This window comes from Lipotes vexillifer, unplaced genomic scaffold, assembly GCF_000442215.2.
Source record: "Lipotes vexillifer unplaced genomic scaffold, Lipotes_vexillifer_v1.1 scaffold177, whole genome shotgun sequence".
Taxonomy (NCBI): Eukaryota; Metazoa; Chordata; class Mammalia; order Artiodactyla; family Lipotidae; genus Lipotes; species Lipotes vexillifer.
The window spans coordinates 96,562-112,998 of record NW_006796206.1 but is presented as its reverse complement, the minus strand read 5'-3'; the positions used below and the strand labels follow the sequence as shown (position 1 = coordinate 112,998).

The 16,437-nt window shown below is 41.2% G+C and overlaps 1 protein-coding gene and 1 non-coding gene across 2 annotated transcripts in view; both read left to right on the top strand.

Annotated features, from left to right (window-relative positions):
• The window catches only part of LOC103087794 (AF4/FMR2 family member 3-like), a 256,607-nt gene that overhangs the window by 168,442 nt on the left and 71,728 nt on the right, over nucleotides 1-16,437 (top strand). The gene's annotated exons all lie outside the window — the stretch shown is intronic.
• On the top strand, nucleotides 448-519 carry TRNAE-UUC (transfer RNA glutamic acid (anticodon UUC)). Its single transcript has one exon. It is a non-coding gene; the product is annotated as a tRNA-Glu (tRNA).

Genomic DNA, 16,437 nt, shown 5'->3' with positions numbered 1-16,437 from the left:
TTTTTTTTTTTTTTTTTTTTTTTTTTACTTGGAGGGCATAGTGGGATTAGTGCCAACATCAAGACATCTATCTTCCTGCTTCACAGATTTAAAAGACACGGGATGCAGGAGAGGCTGTATTGATCAGAGCTGGTTCCTTTTAAAGGCATGTGATGATGAAAAGTAAGCCCCCCAATATCTCTATTAAGGTCGTTTGATTTTTCTCTCTCTTTTTTTTTTTTGCGGTATGCGGGCCTCTCACTGTTGTGGCTTCTCCCGTTGCGGAGCACAGGCTCCGGACGCGCAAGCTTACCGGCCATGGCTCACGGGCCCAGCCACTCCGCGGCATGTGGAGTCTTCCCGGACCAGGGCACGAACCCATGTCCCCTGCATCGACAGGTGGACTCTCAACCACTGCGCCACCAGGGAAGCCCATTTTTCTCTTTTTAAATGAGGTCTGGTGGGAATTCCCTGGCGGTCCAGTGGTTAGGACTCGGCGCTTTCACTGCCGGGGCCCAGGTTCAATCCCTGGTCGGGGAACTAAGATCTTGCAAGCTGTGCGGTGCAGGCAAAAAAATAAAAATAAAAAACATCTAAATGAGGTCTGCTAGGGCACCTGCGCAGCTCAGAGGGGGTTCATGCAGCGTGCCGCACTGTCTCACCACTGGCTTACTGTGCACGGGGATCTGGGTTTGCCCTGATCATTGCTGTGCCCTGCCCACGACCTGCACTAAATGTCTCCGTGACTTCATGCTAGGAACCTGTCTAAGATTTGTTCAGTCTGAGCCTTGAACATAGAACAAATAGAAGAAACATTTAATATTGACAGTTACACAGTGCCGGGTCTAGAAAAGGGCCATCAGCTCTAATTATTGCCAGGTGTTGGCGGGTTCTTTGTCAGTACAGTAACAGATTCTGTCTGTCAGCTCAGAGGTACAGTGAGAGGTGAAGAGACACTTTGATGGCTTCAGCCATGTGTCTATAAAGTGTTTTTGGCTTCACCAAGTAGGTCTTTATAGATATTAAAGTGTCTGTGAAAAGGGGCAGGAGCTTCATCTCTGCTGAATGAAAACTTTGATTTATCTAAAGCCAGAATTACAAAAGTGAGGGTCTTTGTACCCTGGGTTTATGTTTCCCACTTCTGAGCCTAGACTTTGCCACTGGAAGCCTCCAACTGTGCTCAGAGTAGAAGATAAAGTTCTGTAGGAGGTCAGCTCCAGCCCAAATGCAGGAAATAACCTACATGGGAAAGAAACTTGAAAAAGAATAGATACATGTATATGTGTAACTGAGTCACTTTGCTGTACACCTGAAACTAACACAATATTGTAAATCAACTCTACTCCAATATAAAGTAAAAATTAAAAAAAAATCTTTTTTCCTGGCCTTCACAATACACACAGTATTTTTTTGTGGAACACTTATGCAGGTAAGATTTGAGAACCAAGAAGAGAATATAAAAGTCAGCTGCTAGATTTGAGTCTTTACCAACAATGGTAGGATTCGTTATGTCCAGTGAAGGTATATGGATTCGCTATACTTCCTTTCTCGCTTTGGAAAACAATCTCACCTGTCTCAGCAGAAGCTTTATTTATGGTGTATTTTCTAAGGCACGGCTTTGCATTATAGGGTTAAATGTATAATAAATGCTACCTAAGTGTAGTGTTTTCCTCAGTAATGAGTTTAACCCTTTGTTTGCTGCAACCTGTAACCGTGTAACCTTCCTCTCTGTGAAGATGAATGCTAATTATCATTATAAACAGTTCTTCTCATTATGTTCCTATGGATGGCATCTTTTTTTTTGTTTGTTTTTTTCGGTACGTGGGCCTCTCACCGCTGTGGCCTCTCCTGTTGTGGAGCACAGGCTCCGGACGCGCACGCTCAGTGGCCATGGCTCACGGGCCCAGCCGCTCCGCGGCACGTGGGATCCTCCCGGACCGGGGCACAAACCCGCGTCCCCTGCATCGGCAGGCGGACTCTCAACCACTGCGCCACCAGATGGCATCTTTTATAGCTTGCTAATTATATGCATGCAGAGCTCAAATGCTTAAAGTTAAATAGTGTCAACCGGGTTGTAATAGATTTTCATGTTGAATACTTTTATTGATTAATTGTTCGTTAAAATCTCCACCCAATTAATCTACTTAATTTATTGGCTACTGTAATAATTCTTATTCCATACTCATAGATTAGTACTTTAAAAATGTTCTTTTTGTTCTCTTTGTGGGCTTTCTTCACAAATAACTCATATAGACTTACAGTACTATAACTAAACTACAAGATACAGAAATTTACCATGCATTAAAAAAAAAAGTAAAAAACAAAACAAAACACAAGGTCCTACTATACAGCACAGGAAACTGTATTCAATATCGTGTGATAAACCATAATGGAAAAGAATATGAAAAAGAATATATGTATAACCGAATCACTTTGCTGTACAGCAGAAATTAACACATTATAAATCAACTATACGTCAATAAAATTTTTTTAAAGTGAAAAAAAATTTACCTTGCAACATTTTATTAATTGAAAATTGGTTGGCAACACCCAAAATTATAGTCTTAAAGTTAGCAAGAATCTCACACTTAGTAGTGTGAGTTAATAACTAACTACCACTCAAGAGCGTCACTTAATTTCTGATTGAACACGTAGTTAATCATACCCATTCTCTGTTTGAATGGTTCTTCAAAAAAGAACTTTCAGAACGCTAAAATGACTCCTGTACTTGACCCCATTGGTCCAAACTCCAGTGTCTGGAGTGACCCAGAATTACTTTAAACCCTTTTCCACGACAGTGGCCTTGAAATACGGCAGATGTGTCCAGCGTGGCGCACTCCATTCTTCTCCTTGCCATGACAGTGTATCTCCACTTTCTTCAACTCTTCCTCAAGTGCTCTGATGCTGCATCAGTCTTGTCATCCTTTTCTAGACTCCAGGAGCTTTCAGCTCAGCAACAAAGGGAAACGCTAAACACACAAGTATTACTGAGAGTGATGAGGGTCTCACAGTGGAAGGAAAAAGTGCTGCAGGTATAATGATAGAGAGGGAGGTTGGGGAGGGTGCTAACCCAGCCCAGGCCTTAAACTCTCGGTTGGTTTCAGAGATAGCATGCCCATGAGATGAACAGATGTCACACATAATGCTCCATCCCACAGTCCCAGTCCCCTTGCTCTGTTCGAGTTTCTCCCCTTAACATTTTACCTTCTAGGATACTGTATGATTTATTTGATTATCATTTTACTGCCTCCTTTCAGTAGAATCTAAACTCCACAAGGGCAGGAATTTTTGTCTGTTATATTCAGTTGTGAATCCCTAGCATGTAGAATGTGCTGGACACATAGTAAGCTCAATAAGTACTTATTGAACAATACTTACCCTTAGATATAATTATTCAGAGTTAGCTACCTACCATCTAACCATATTAACAACAAATTCATACATTTCCAGATCACCTACTGGGAGATCTTATAAGTCCTTGACAGATACCGTACAGAAATCCAGGTACATTATGTTTAAGACCAGAGGAGGGACTTCCCTGTTGGTCCAGTGGTTAAGACTTCCATGGCAGGGGCTGGGGGTTTGATCCCTCATCAGGGACTAAGATCCTGCACGCCGTGCAGTGCGGCCAAAAAATAAAAAAAATAAAAAGACCAGAGGAAATTGGAGACAGAGCATCATCTGATCATCTGGTCTTTGGGAACTCATGCTGGACCCTAGTAATCATTGCTTTCTTTTCTAAGTACTAAAATATTCTCTGTGTAACTCTAAACTAATATCATTGTGCCTATTTACTGATCAGCTGTCATGTGGAAGGCACCCTCCCGAACGCCTCTTACACGTTGCCTCATTTCGTCCTCACATTTATTACGTACTATCATTATCCTGTTTTATGGATGAGAAAGATGATGTCTAGAGAAGTTAGGTAACTTCTCCTGGGGGACACATATGACAAGAGCAGAAATGGATTTTCAAAAGTCCATGTTTCTGGTTACTGCACTGTACAGCCTCTGGCGTGACTGTTGGAACCTTGGGCAAACCTAAAAGTCTGTAGTTTGGGGATTCTGCCTTAGGAAGAGCTAGAGCTTTAGCCTTTTCCTGATGTAATTTCCTTCAGTGCTCTTAGTGCATTTTTTTTTTTTCCCCTGGGGCTGCCACGTGAAGTAACATAAAATGCTTTTAGCATTCTCTTAGTGTTTCCACCTAAGTGGAAACACCTAAAGTGTTTCCACTTTGAGGATGGTTCTTGGTGTGAAGTCAGAAGCACGGTAGAAGTCGAGTCATGCCTTCTTCTGTCATCGCTCATGTTGTACCATTTCTCACCCCACCATCTACCTCAGTGGTCACCAACCTTTTCTTTTTTTTAATTCATTAATTAATTTATTTTTGGCTGCGTTGGGTCTTCGTTGCTGCGTGTGGGCTTTCTCTAGTTGCGGCGAGTCGGGGCTACCCTTCATTGCAGTGCGTGGGCTTCTCATTGTGGTGGCTTTTCTTGTTGCGGAGCACGGGCTTCAGTAGTTGTGGCACGTGGGCTCTACAGTGCAGGCTCAGTAGTTGTGGCACACGGGCTTAGTTGCTCCGCGGCATGTGGGATCTTCCCGGACCAGGGCCTGAACCCATGTCCCCTGCATTGGCAGGTGGATTCTTAACCACTGCGCCACCAGGGAAGCCCTCCCAACTCTTCTTTGTACTTGGAAGGTCTTACACATGGTGCTAGGTGGCATTGAAGAGGGGATGCCTGCATTCTGTGCAGATGGCATCTTGCCATAATACTTGCAGCATAGTTAAAATGGGGTGTTTATTTATTATTAAACTTTTTGCTTTGTAAAGATTTTGTTTTTCTCCCTTTGGCTTATAACGGCAAGGGGTTTTGTGATCTAGTGAGGGAATGAAGACATAGAGAGGTTGTCTTCTCTTTGGGCCCCTCAGAGGCCTTGGGATAGAAAGCAGCTCAGCCCCCTCTGTAGTAGGGACACAGGAGCTGACATGTCTCTTCTCTTCCTGGGTGGCCCAGCAAGAGTTACCAGAGGATGGCTTTGTCTGGTGATGTTTTACATGGAAATCCAAGGGTCAGCCAGCACTCCCAGGGGCCTTCTGAGACCTACCCTGATAGAGGAAAGGGAAAATGTGTGGATTCATATCCCTGTTCGGCCTCAAGTACCCTGGTTCCACAGGCCAATGGACTCACTCTGCTTTACACCACGACACACATACAGGTTTTGAAACAACTGAGCATTTTATGGCAGTGGAAGATAGAAGATAAAATCCATTATGACAGCTTTCCTCCCAATAGACTGCAAAGGTCTTCCAAGACTAACAGTAAAGCTACACCAGCAGACTCAAGAATGAGAATGCTGTAAATGTGCACAAATTAAAAAAAGGAAAAAAGAAGAAAATCTTTAAGTATGGTGTTGTAGATAGATTTATTTTAAAATATGAAACTTCGAGTATTAAAAACTCACCAGCCGCGCTTCCCTGGTGGCGCAGTAGTTGGGGGTCCGCCTGCCGATGCGGGGGACGCGGGTTCGTGCCCCGGTCCGGGAGGATCCCACATGCCGCGGAGCGGCTGGGCCCGTGAGCCATGGCCGCTGAGCCTGCGCGTCCGGAGCCTGTGTTCCGCGGCGGTGAGAGGCCCGCGTACCGCAAACAAACAAACAAGCAAACAAACACATCACCAGCCAATCAAAATGCGTACCTATTTCTCATGTTTTCCAATGCTACCTGCTCCCACCTCTCAGATGATCCTTGTCCCCTGCACCCCAGCTGATTTCAGCTAGATTTCTTTATTCAGCATGTATTTATAGCATATCTCCTACTAGAGCATACGTAGAAACAGTTGATGTCAGGCATACACAGAATGAACTATATTCTGGGGGCCAGACGACCTGAGACCTTTTTGAAAAGGTGAAACGATAATGGGGAGAAAGACTCATGAAGGACATAACATATTAAGGGTTACTTGTGAATTGCTGCTTTCTTTCTTTTAGGAAAATGCTTAAGTAAAAATAATAGAATGTGCCAAATAGAATATTGTCCAATATGTAGCCCCACTCTTGCCATTTCCAATAGTCATTTCAAATCATGGCTAAAAGAATTGATTTTCTGTCTTACTGTGGGACATAAATCAGAGCAGCCCTAAGTACCTTTAATTGGTTAATTTCTTCAGGCCCATTGGATTGCTCTCTCTCCATCTTGCAAGTTTTTGTGTTCAGAATTTCATGATTAGAAAAGAAAACCATGTTCTGACTATAAATAATAATCAAGTGTTTTTCTTGTACATTTTGCTCCATCATTTAAGGGGGAAAAAAAGGATATACTATAGGGATGCCCTATCAGTAAGCTTTCTGCTACCTACAAATAACATATTATGTGTTAGTAGATTAGGTTGACCCTTGAACAGTCAAAAATCCACATACTGCTATCTCTGCCTCAAAAACAAATGAGTTGATAAATGACTCACCCAAGGGCAGGAAACAGTTTGGATAGAATCAAGACTCAGATCCTAGTTCTTTTGATTCACATACGCTGATCTCTAATTGAACACAAACTTTCCCCCATACTTAGTTAATTTAAAGGTCTGTAAAATGAAAATACAGGTACTGTATTTGTTGGAAAAAATGGACATGTAAGTGGTCCAAACCCTTGTTATTCAAGGGTCAGCGATATGTAGGTGGGCTGCAGGATGAGATTCAGGAAAATTTTAAAAAGGAAATGGTACATTTTAGAAGTCTCCCTGAAGTCTGCCTGACATGTGAGGGTTAAGTAACTTCAGCATTGTCACTCTTGCCTGAGCCTGTGTTAAAAGCAATGACCGCAGTTTTAGATGAGAGAACACAGAGTAAGGAACACAGGAATCTTGAAGTGTTCTTGTCAGTTTCAGACTACAAGTGGGATGTGCATGTTTGTTGTTCCTGTTATGTGGATTCTATACCCAGCTTTGACAGGACAGTGTGGAAGGTGGCCCCGATATACAGCACTGGGTACTCTATTGAGACATGACCCCCTGGAAAAGCAATGTCATTTAGTGCTCAGGATGTAAAAACACTGTCTCTGGTTTTAATCTCTTTATGCCATCAGTAGATGTTTGACAAGGTCAGTGCATTGACAGACCACTTAACTTTCTGAAAACCAAGTGTACTTTTAACTTCAAGCTCTGATTGAGATCACTAATTTTCATTCTAAAAATAATAACATGATTAAATGATCTTGTCCTATGGCTAGGAATCTGACAAAAAATCGATTACTAACTCTTTAACAATATTGCCTGTTGATAGAAGGCTAATACCTGTTCCCTAATTTACAAATACCAATGTGCAGATTAGGGAAGCCAAATGATTTTCTAATGGTTTCTGTATTAATGGGTATGTGCTTAACTTCATTGGAGTAAATAAATGTTGATATTTTAAGAATTTGTTTTTAAGATAACTCTGGTAATTTCTTTTGATAAAGCAAAGACATTTGTACAACCAGCCATATTCAAGTGTAAGACTTCAGTTTTTTAAATAGTCTTTTAATTTTTTTTAGTATATTGTCCATTTACTATTCATTCAACAAACATCTTCAAGCGCTTACTATGCTGTACCGGTACTGTGCTAGGAAGTGGTCATAAATGAGAAATACCATATCCACTGTAAAATCTAATACAAGTAAATGATACTCATCAACATTTTTCTCATTTTGTTCTTTTCAGTTCAGTATGGTATTTATTACTAGAGTAAAATCATAAAGTTAATGTGAAGGGGAGTGGGGAAAAACTGCTTAATGGGTACAGTGTTTTACTTTGGGATGATGGAAATGTTTTGGAACTAGATAGAGGTGATTATGACTCACAACACTGTGAATGTACTAAATGCCACTAAATTGTACACTTTAAAAATGGTTGGTTTTCTGTTACATGACATTCACCTCAATTTTTTTAATATACTTTGCAGTTTTTTCCTCTTGATACATTTATTTGACATTTATTCTATACATTTATTCTATATTAGAGTTGGAAGGTATTTGAGAAGCCTGCCTCTGTCCCTTTCACGCATTGTTTGGTATCTTTCACTAGAATTCTGAAGATTTTACTTATAGGGCTTAAACATGTCTTGTTAATGTTATTCCTCATTTATTTTTCTTGATATTGTGGGTGGGATTTTTTTCGTATTTTTAAAGTGTTTATTGCTGCTGCACAGAAGAGCTATTGAGCTTTGACTGTTCATAGCCAACCACTTTTTAAACCTCCCTTTTTAATAACGGTAACAGTGGATTTTTCTAGATATATGATCAAAAAAATCTGCTGAGATCAAAAAAACACTGAGATGATCAGAGTTTTACGTAATTTCCCTAGTGATACAATACTTCAAAGAGGCCCTAATATTAAATATTAAACTATTTTTGCATTCCTGGGAAAAATCCCACTAAGTTCCCACTAATTCTTATAACATTTTATTGAATCATATTTACTAATAATCTTTTGAGGATTTTACATTTATTTTCATAAGGAGATTGATTTAGTCTCTTATGTGAGGTTTTTATATTAATTTAATAAAATAAATCATATAGCTTCCCATTACCTTCTACTCTGGAAGAGAAAATATGTGGGAATTAGTTCTTCCTTGAAAGTTTGAAATACATCACTGTAAAACTATTCAGCTTAAATCCTTATTTGAAGATAATTTTTAATTTAATCTGCATTCTCAGATTTATAGGCCTGATTTCATTTTTCTTTGTGTCTTATGTCAGTTTTTTCCAGAAAGTTGCCAACTTCATCAAAATTTTTCATTTATTAGTATCGTGTTCTATATTAATGTTAACCTCAATACTTTCTTATGATTATAAGCGCTTTCATATGTTTTATCCCCTTCATATTTCAAATTATTTTATGTTTATTTGAGCATTCTTTTTTTTTTTTTTTTTTGCGGTACGCGGGCCTCTCACCGCTGTGGCCTCTCCCGTTGCAGAGCACAGGCTCCGGATGCGCAGGCTCAGCAGCTATGGCTCACGGGCCCAGCCGCTCTGCCGCATGTGGGATCTTCCCGGACCGGGGCACGAACCCGCATCCCCTGCATCGGCAGGCGGACTCCCAACCACTGCGCCACCAGGGAAGCCCGAGCTTTCTTTTTACTGAACAGATTTTTAAGTGACTTTCCATTATTGTTTTGGGTAATATGTTTTATTTTTGTTTCTAAGAAATTATATTTTGGCTTATATATACATATCTATATCTATATCTATATCTAATATAGATATATATATATTCTGACTTTTTGCTTTATAAATATTTCATTGGTTTTTTTCTCTGTTATTTTCTTTTTCTGGTATGCCTCTTTGATTTTAAATTTTCAATTGTTTAGTTCCAAAGTATATTAAAAAAAATTGAGGTGAATGTCATGTAACAGAAAACCAACCATTTTTAAAGTGTACAATTTAGTGGCATTTAGTACATTCACAGTGTTGTGAGTCATAATCACCTCTATCTGGTTCCAAAACATTTTGGAACTAGAGCAATTTAAAAAAAAAAAAAATAATGAAAGTTTTTAGTATATGAATTTACCTCTAAGAATATCTTTGGGAGCATCCCATGATTTTGTTTTGCAGTATTTTTATATAATTTTCCTGTAAATATGAAGAGTTATTTATTGTTGATTTTTATAGTGATTTTTTTTTTATTCCAAGAGTTCTAGGAGATTTTATGTCTACCCTGTTTTAATTCATAGCTTAAGTGTTTTGATAACTTGTAGCTAAAGAGTCTGGGCTATAAAACAACTGCTTTTTGGAATTTTTTGAAGCTCTGGTAGCTCAGTATATAACCACTTCAGTAGCTGTTTCATGTGTGCTTGAAAACTTGGGGTTTCCTCATAATAGTCTAGGTTCATTATATCTTTCAGTTTGTCCTTATTTAATTTTATTTTCAAGTTCTCTGTCTCTCTTATATAGTTGGGATCTTCTTTTGGTATACTTTGTCTATTAGGAAAAATAGGGGTGGACTAAAGATGTCCAACCATAATAACTCTATTTTTTTCCCTTTTCTTAGCATACCTTATTTTGATGCTCTATTAATGCCCTATTTTCCCCTTATTCTGTGTTGTACTCTCCAATTCATTTTTTAAAATTTTTGCTATGAACTGTTTTTTAGTTGAAAATAATATCACCACTATCTGCTGTCATTTTGTTTGCATTCTTATGATATACTTTTTTTTCTGGTACGCGGGCCTCTCACTGTTGTGGCCTCTCCCGTTGCGGAGCACAGGCTCCGGACGCGCAGGCTCAGCGGCCGTGGCTCACGGGCCCAACCGCTCCGCGGCACGTGGGATCCTCCTGGGCCGAGGCACGAACCCGTGTCCCCTGCATCGGCAGGCCGACTCTCAACCACTGTGCCACCAGGGAAGCCCTGTGATATACTTTTATACACCTTTCCTTTTTTATTATTCTTTTTTTCCCCTCAGTGTATAAATGTCTAAGCGGTGGTGACAGTAATTCTGAGGGAAAAGACTGGATGTGAGCAGCAGAGCAACAGGTGAACCAATTGGCTGAGCGCATTGGGGAGATCAGGAGTGGGGACCCAGGAGGGATGAGGCCAGTCTCCACCTCTGGCGATCGGGAGCAGAGTGTACCCTCAAAAGAGGAAGTGGGGACTTCCCTGGTGGTCCAGGGGTTAAGACTCTGCACTTCCAATGCAGGGGGCACTGGTTCAATCCCTGGTTGCGGAACTAAGATCCCACATGCCGGTGAGTGTGGCGGAAAAAAAAAAAAAAAAAAGCCATGCAGGCATGATCATTCCTAAAAAAAATAGCACTTGTAAAAAAAAAAAAAAGAAAGAAAGAAAAGAAAAGAAGGGGGAAGAGTTAGGTGGGCATAAGACTTGCTGAAGATAGAACTGGCTGACACTCTCCTGACCTCAGGTGACCCTGGCCTCAGGTGAGGCTGGTGCCACAGTCAGTGGATGGAGCTTCACATAGACTTGCGATAATCCCTGAATTCAAGCTTAGATCCTCGCCCAGTGCTTTGGCGGCACTGATGGGACCCCTGATTTCTTTGTACCTCAATTTTTCTCTATATCAAAAATAATAAGACTTATTTTAAAATATTTCTGTAAAAGTATTCAAGAGTGTGCATGTGATAAACAATGTCTAAATGTTTGAGGACCTTTCGAGTGCTTGCAGACAGACAAGGGTACTGTGACTTTAAAACAGTATTATTTTAGAATGAAAGTTCCGCCTTCCATGTGTCTGATGAAGAGTTAAACTATTTTTGAAAATAAGATATGTGCAGCTTCATCTCCTCCGTAGTGAAATGACATTTCCCACTGATTGGATCGAGCCTTTTCTCCTTAAGCTTGGCTTGCTTCTTCCAGCACTGTGTGCGTGGCATAGTAATTAGGGGCTTAGGTTCTCAGTGGTAGGATGCTCCTGGCTATTTCTTGAGCTGTACTTACCCACAGCTCCGTTCCTCACACTGCGCTGGCAGAGCGTGTGGTGTGTATTTTTAAGTGGTAAGATTTGAGGAAAGCAGTTCCATGGAAAAAGGAACGTGATCTACAAGGCTTGTAGAGAAGGAGAATCAGCTGGGGTTGCTCGCTTTTAATTGAAGTTTAGTTGGAGGTTCAATGAGGTGAGGCTGTTATGACAGATTTCAAAATGTAATGATAGGAAAAGGGGGTGGGTTCATCAAAGTCGGAGTAAATACAGAGCAACAGCTCAGCAACCCAGCATGAAGCAACAGCTACGAACCCTCACAAAATGCAGAGTAATTAAAATTGGCGTTGCACAGCCCTCCTCAGTGGGTACCTTTCCAAGGAAAGCGATGACTTTATTGTGGAAAAATATAAACACAAATTTGGAGATGTAAATTACATGCATGTTTTAATCCTGTTCATAAACACTGAAAGTTTTAAAAATGTAAATATAATCAAAGTGCACAACTGCAGCTGAAACCAGATTTGAGAAGGATTTTGAGGAAGAAAGAAGGTGAAAGGCCCTGCAGTCTCCCCAACCCTCACACCCTGCCCATCCCAACCCTACCCACCCATTTCCCCCCCACCCCATCTTTGTGGATTCGGAAAAGAAGAGATAGAATTCTGCCCTCCAGTTTCTGAGGACACAAATCCTTGTCTTTAATTTGTCAACATCACAGAAGAGATGGTTAGTATTAACCCTTTCTCTCCATTTCCTCTCCTGCCTTAACCCTTTTGGTCTATGCGTGTGATGTTTGAGGTTAATGAGTACGATCCACAGTGACTAAGCATTGGATTATTTGCAGCATGGGAATGAAGGAGGAAATTTATCCAAACACTATCCAGATTCTTCTATTTCCATACTTTAAGCACGAGAGTGACCTCAAGTAGAGCCAGTTCTAAAGGCTGAGCTTGGAGAAATAGCATTAGATAGTAGAAAATTGACTGCAGTGGTGTTGAAGAAATGTGTGTGGGTTCTACCTTGACTGTCCTTTGCTGCCAGAAATGATTTTGGACAAGAATCTTCACTTCACTGGGCCACAGTTTCTCCATCTGTTGAAGTCATTGAATTGGGTAAAACGAGCTGTAAGGTTCCTTCCATTTCAACCTTTCTGTAATATTATGCCTCATGGATCCACTCCAATCTAAATGGGGCCTGGGAAATTCAACCCCAATGTGGTACCCTTCCCCAGGTGGCCCCAGGAGTCAGAAATGTTCCAGACGAGGGCCAAAATTTTCCTCTGCCAAAGCTCCTCCACTCTGTAATTTAAAGCCAGGACTCCCTGAGACTTTTGTAGGAAGTCTTTTGTCCTGGCCTCAGTTCTGCACCTGCTCAGCTGGGCAAGGGGCCCTCCCTCCCAGGAGGGAATGACCTGATGTCTGGCCAGACCATCAAAGTTCACGGTTGGAGTTGCCATCGCGATGACCCAGTGTAATAATTCTGCATATTTCATCTACATTGATGAGGGAAGTATTTAGCAGGGCTTTTATATTCTGTTCCTCTCTCAGTGTGTTCCCTTTTCAGAGTAGGGTAGTGGAAATTTATAGGATTATGGGGAGAGATACTAAGGGCCACCTGTCATTGGTATAAATCATTTCAAATGAAATTATGGTGTGGTATTCAGGGGAAGCTCAGTTTCAAGGAACGAAACATATCAAGAGTCTTTGTAGTAAGTTGTGTACCTGGGTGAGTCTACCAGGAGAGCATGAAGTCAAGTTTTCCTTGATTGATTGTTTTAAGGTGGAAAATAAAAAGTACATTGAGAATTTACCATTTGTTCTCCCAGTATATTACATGGTAGGAAAGGGTTGGGATTTGGAAGTAGGGTAAGAGACATGGTTGTGGGTTTGAAGATTCGTTTTCCAGTTCGACCACTGATTCCCACCTGAGCTCTGAAGGAGGTCAGTTCAAAGGACCATTGAGCCCTGGCCTGGCCGAGGCTTCACCACATAGCCTTTGTGATGGTTGCCTCTGGCTGCCCTGGAAAGGAAACAGGGTTTGGGCTGGTTCCAAAAAGAGCTCTCTGATCTAATTTGATTGGAGTAGCAGAATGGTGAAATTTCCAGAGCAGTCCCGGGTTAAGGCATTGGGAACAGAAGTTGGGGGTGTATTAGATGTATGTTGCCAAACTGGAACTTTTGGGAAAACAGGAGAAGGGATGAATATAGGAAAGAGGAATGAAATATTAGTAAAAAGCTTTGGGTCTTCTAATCTTATCACAATATTTAACACCGTTTTTCTTGTTTTATAAGGGTAGACATATATGTTATGTTCATGCACTGTTAGCAACAGTAGTTGTGCTTTGCACATTTCATTATTGATTTTTTTAATGATCAGACTAGAAAGGAGTAATTTATACAAAGATAATGTTCCTGTTTTAACTAAAACATCAAATAATCCATAAGGAAATAACCTTCACCTAAAAGTTCTCAAACTGTTGGATTAAAGTCCTAAATATAAAAACCAAAACTATAATACTCTTAAAAGAACACATGGGTACATCTTTATAACCTTGGATTTGGCAATGACTTCTTAGACGCGACACCAAGAGCAAAGCAATAAAGAGAAAAATAGGTAAATTGGCCTTCATCAAATTAAAAATATTGTGCATCCATGAACACTATCAAGAGGGTGAGAATACATTCCAAAGAATGGGTAAAAATATGTGCAAATCATGTATCTGATAAGGTCCTAGTATCCAAAATATATAAAGAACTCTTAAAACAATAAAAAGTTAACAAACCCAATTTAAAAGTGGGCAAAAGACATTTCTCCAAAGAAGATAGAAAAATGGCCAAAATGCACATGAAAAGATGCTCAACATCATTAGTCCTTAGGAAAATGCAGATTAAAGTCTCAACACAATACCATTTTACACCCATTAGGGTGGCTATTATACAAAACACAACAAAACCAGAAAATAACAAGTGTTGGTTAAGATGTGGAGAAAGTAGAACCTTCATACATTGCTAGTAGGAATGTAAAATGGTACAGCCAGTATGGAAAACAATTTGGCAGTTCCTCAAAAAGCTAAGCATAGAATTGCCATATGATCCACCAGTTCAACTTGTAGTTCTATACCCAAAAGACGTGAAAACAGGTATTCAAACAAAAACTTGCGTACAGATGTTTATAGAGGTGCTCTCACAACAGCCAAAGTGAAAAAACCAAAATGTCCATCAACTGGATAAACAAAATGTGGTCTTGTCCATACAACAGAATGTTACTCAGCCACAAAAAGGAATAAAGTACTGACATTGGTTACAACATGGATGAACCTTGAAAACGTTATCCTAAGTGAAACCAGCCAGACACAGAAGGCCACGTGTTATATGATTCATTTATATGAAATATTTAGAATAGAAAAATCCGTAGTAACAGAAAGTAGATTAGTGGTTACCAGGAGCTGGGGTGAGGGAGGAATGGCGACTTCCCGCTTAAGGGGCATGGGGTCTCCATTCAGGGTGACGAAAACGTTCTTGAACTAGATAGTGGTGACATTGTGAATGTATTTAAGGCCAGTAAATTATACACTTTAAAATGGTTAAAATAGTAAAGATTATGTTATGTGTGTTTTACCACAATAAAAAAAAAAGTTTCCAAACTATATAAACATCATAGAAACTCTGGTAATCTGACAAACAAATGAGCTCAGGTTTGCTGAGGAAATGCATATATTTGAAGTATAGCCTTTGGGACTGGGGAAAGCTTCTGGAAGAGAAAATGTACATGACTGAGGATGAGTCCTGTTTCCTGGTCCAGACTTGCTGTTCTGTGGCCTGGGGCAAGTCCTGTAAACTCTCTGAGCCTCAGTTGGGAGCCTTGGACAAACCTTCTATTTCTGGGTGGGAAAAATCTCAATCACTTGTGGGACCTTTTCAAGCCTCACACACTTGCATTCACCTTGGCCTCTTACCCAGTGTGAAGGGTGGAATATTTCTGATGGAATGCTCTACTACCAGGAAGAGCAGGTGGGGGACACACACAGGGGTCTGGGAGTGTGAAAGTACGCTTTCTGGTAGCGCCTTTGTAATACTGAGAAGTCCTGGAGCTGGCTGTATTAGCGCTCGCGTTCCTGGGAAGGGCAGGAGGTAGATTCATTCATTCCTTCCTATGCCGCCCACTGGCAGATGTCCACACTGAAAGACACAGAGCCCCTGAGTGGGTGGAGTGTCTGTCCTAGAGGGAGGAGAGATCATTCCAGAGTCTGTCTGTGAACTGCAGTTGTGGTGAGTGTGCTGAAGCAGCAGTAAATGCTGCGTGGACGCGTATTCCAGCGCTAGAGATGCTCTGAGGAAGTCATGGTTGACCTGCCTCTGAAGGATGACTTGGAATGAACCAGGAAAACCAGGAAGGTGCAGACCAGCATTCCTGGGGGAGAGAGAACCGTGAGGAGGAAGGAAAGCAGAGTGGGCTTGGGGAAGACATCGCGAAGAAAGCCTCATGCTGGGAGGTCATGCTGAGTCGTGGTCAATGTCACTGAATTAAAAGGCCAGGGGAGTATTTTGCTGAGACCACAGTAGGCACTCGTACCAGCAAATGCTGCTTTCACGTCCCCACAAAACTACCTCCTGTGCTCTGGGAGTACGTTAGCAGCAGTAACCACACAGCATCTCTGAAACTGAAAATGGTCCCCCGAGTTGGCTGTGACCTGAAGCCACCGTTCCTCGGAGCCTATACCATCTCCCCAGCACAGGGCAGTGTGGGTTGCAGAACCAGTGGCTCTGGAGTGTGACACCCAGCCTACCCTGGGAGTGCTGGGAGAATGTGTCTCCTTTTGGTCTTTGGGGTTTTGGCCTATCACCCAGTAAATCTAGGCTCTGAGGATGGTAGAACTACCCAGAGTTTCACTTGTATTCGGCAGGACCATTGCATGTATTTGGTGGGTGGACCGGATCCATCTTTGTGGTGTAGGCCACATTTGCTTCCACACTTTGATGGAACCCAAGGTGAATGGAGCTCATACCTGCCAGTCATGGGCCGTACTCCTAGGAGCCTTCCCTGCTTAGAGTTGACGTGG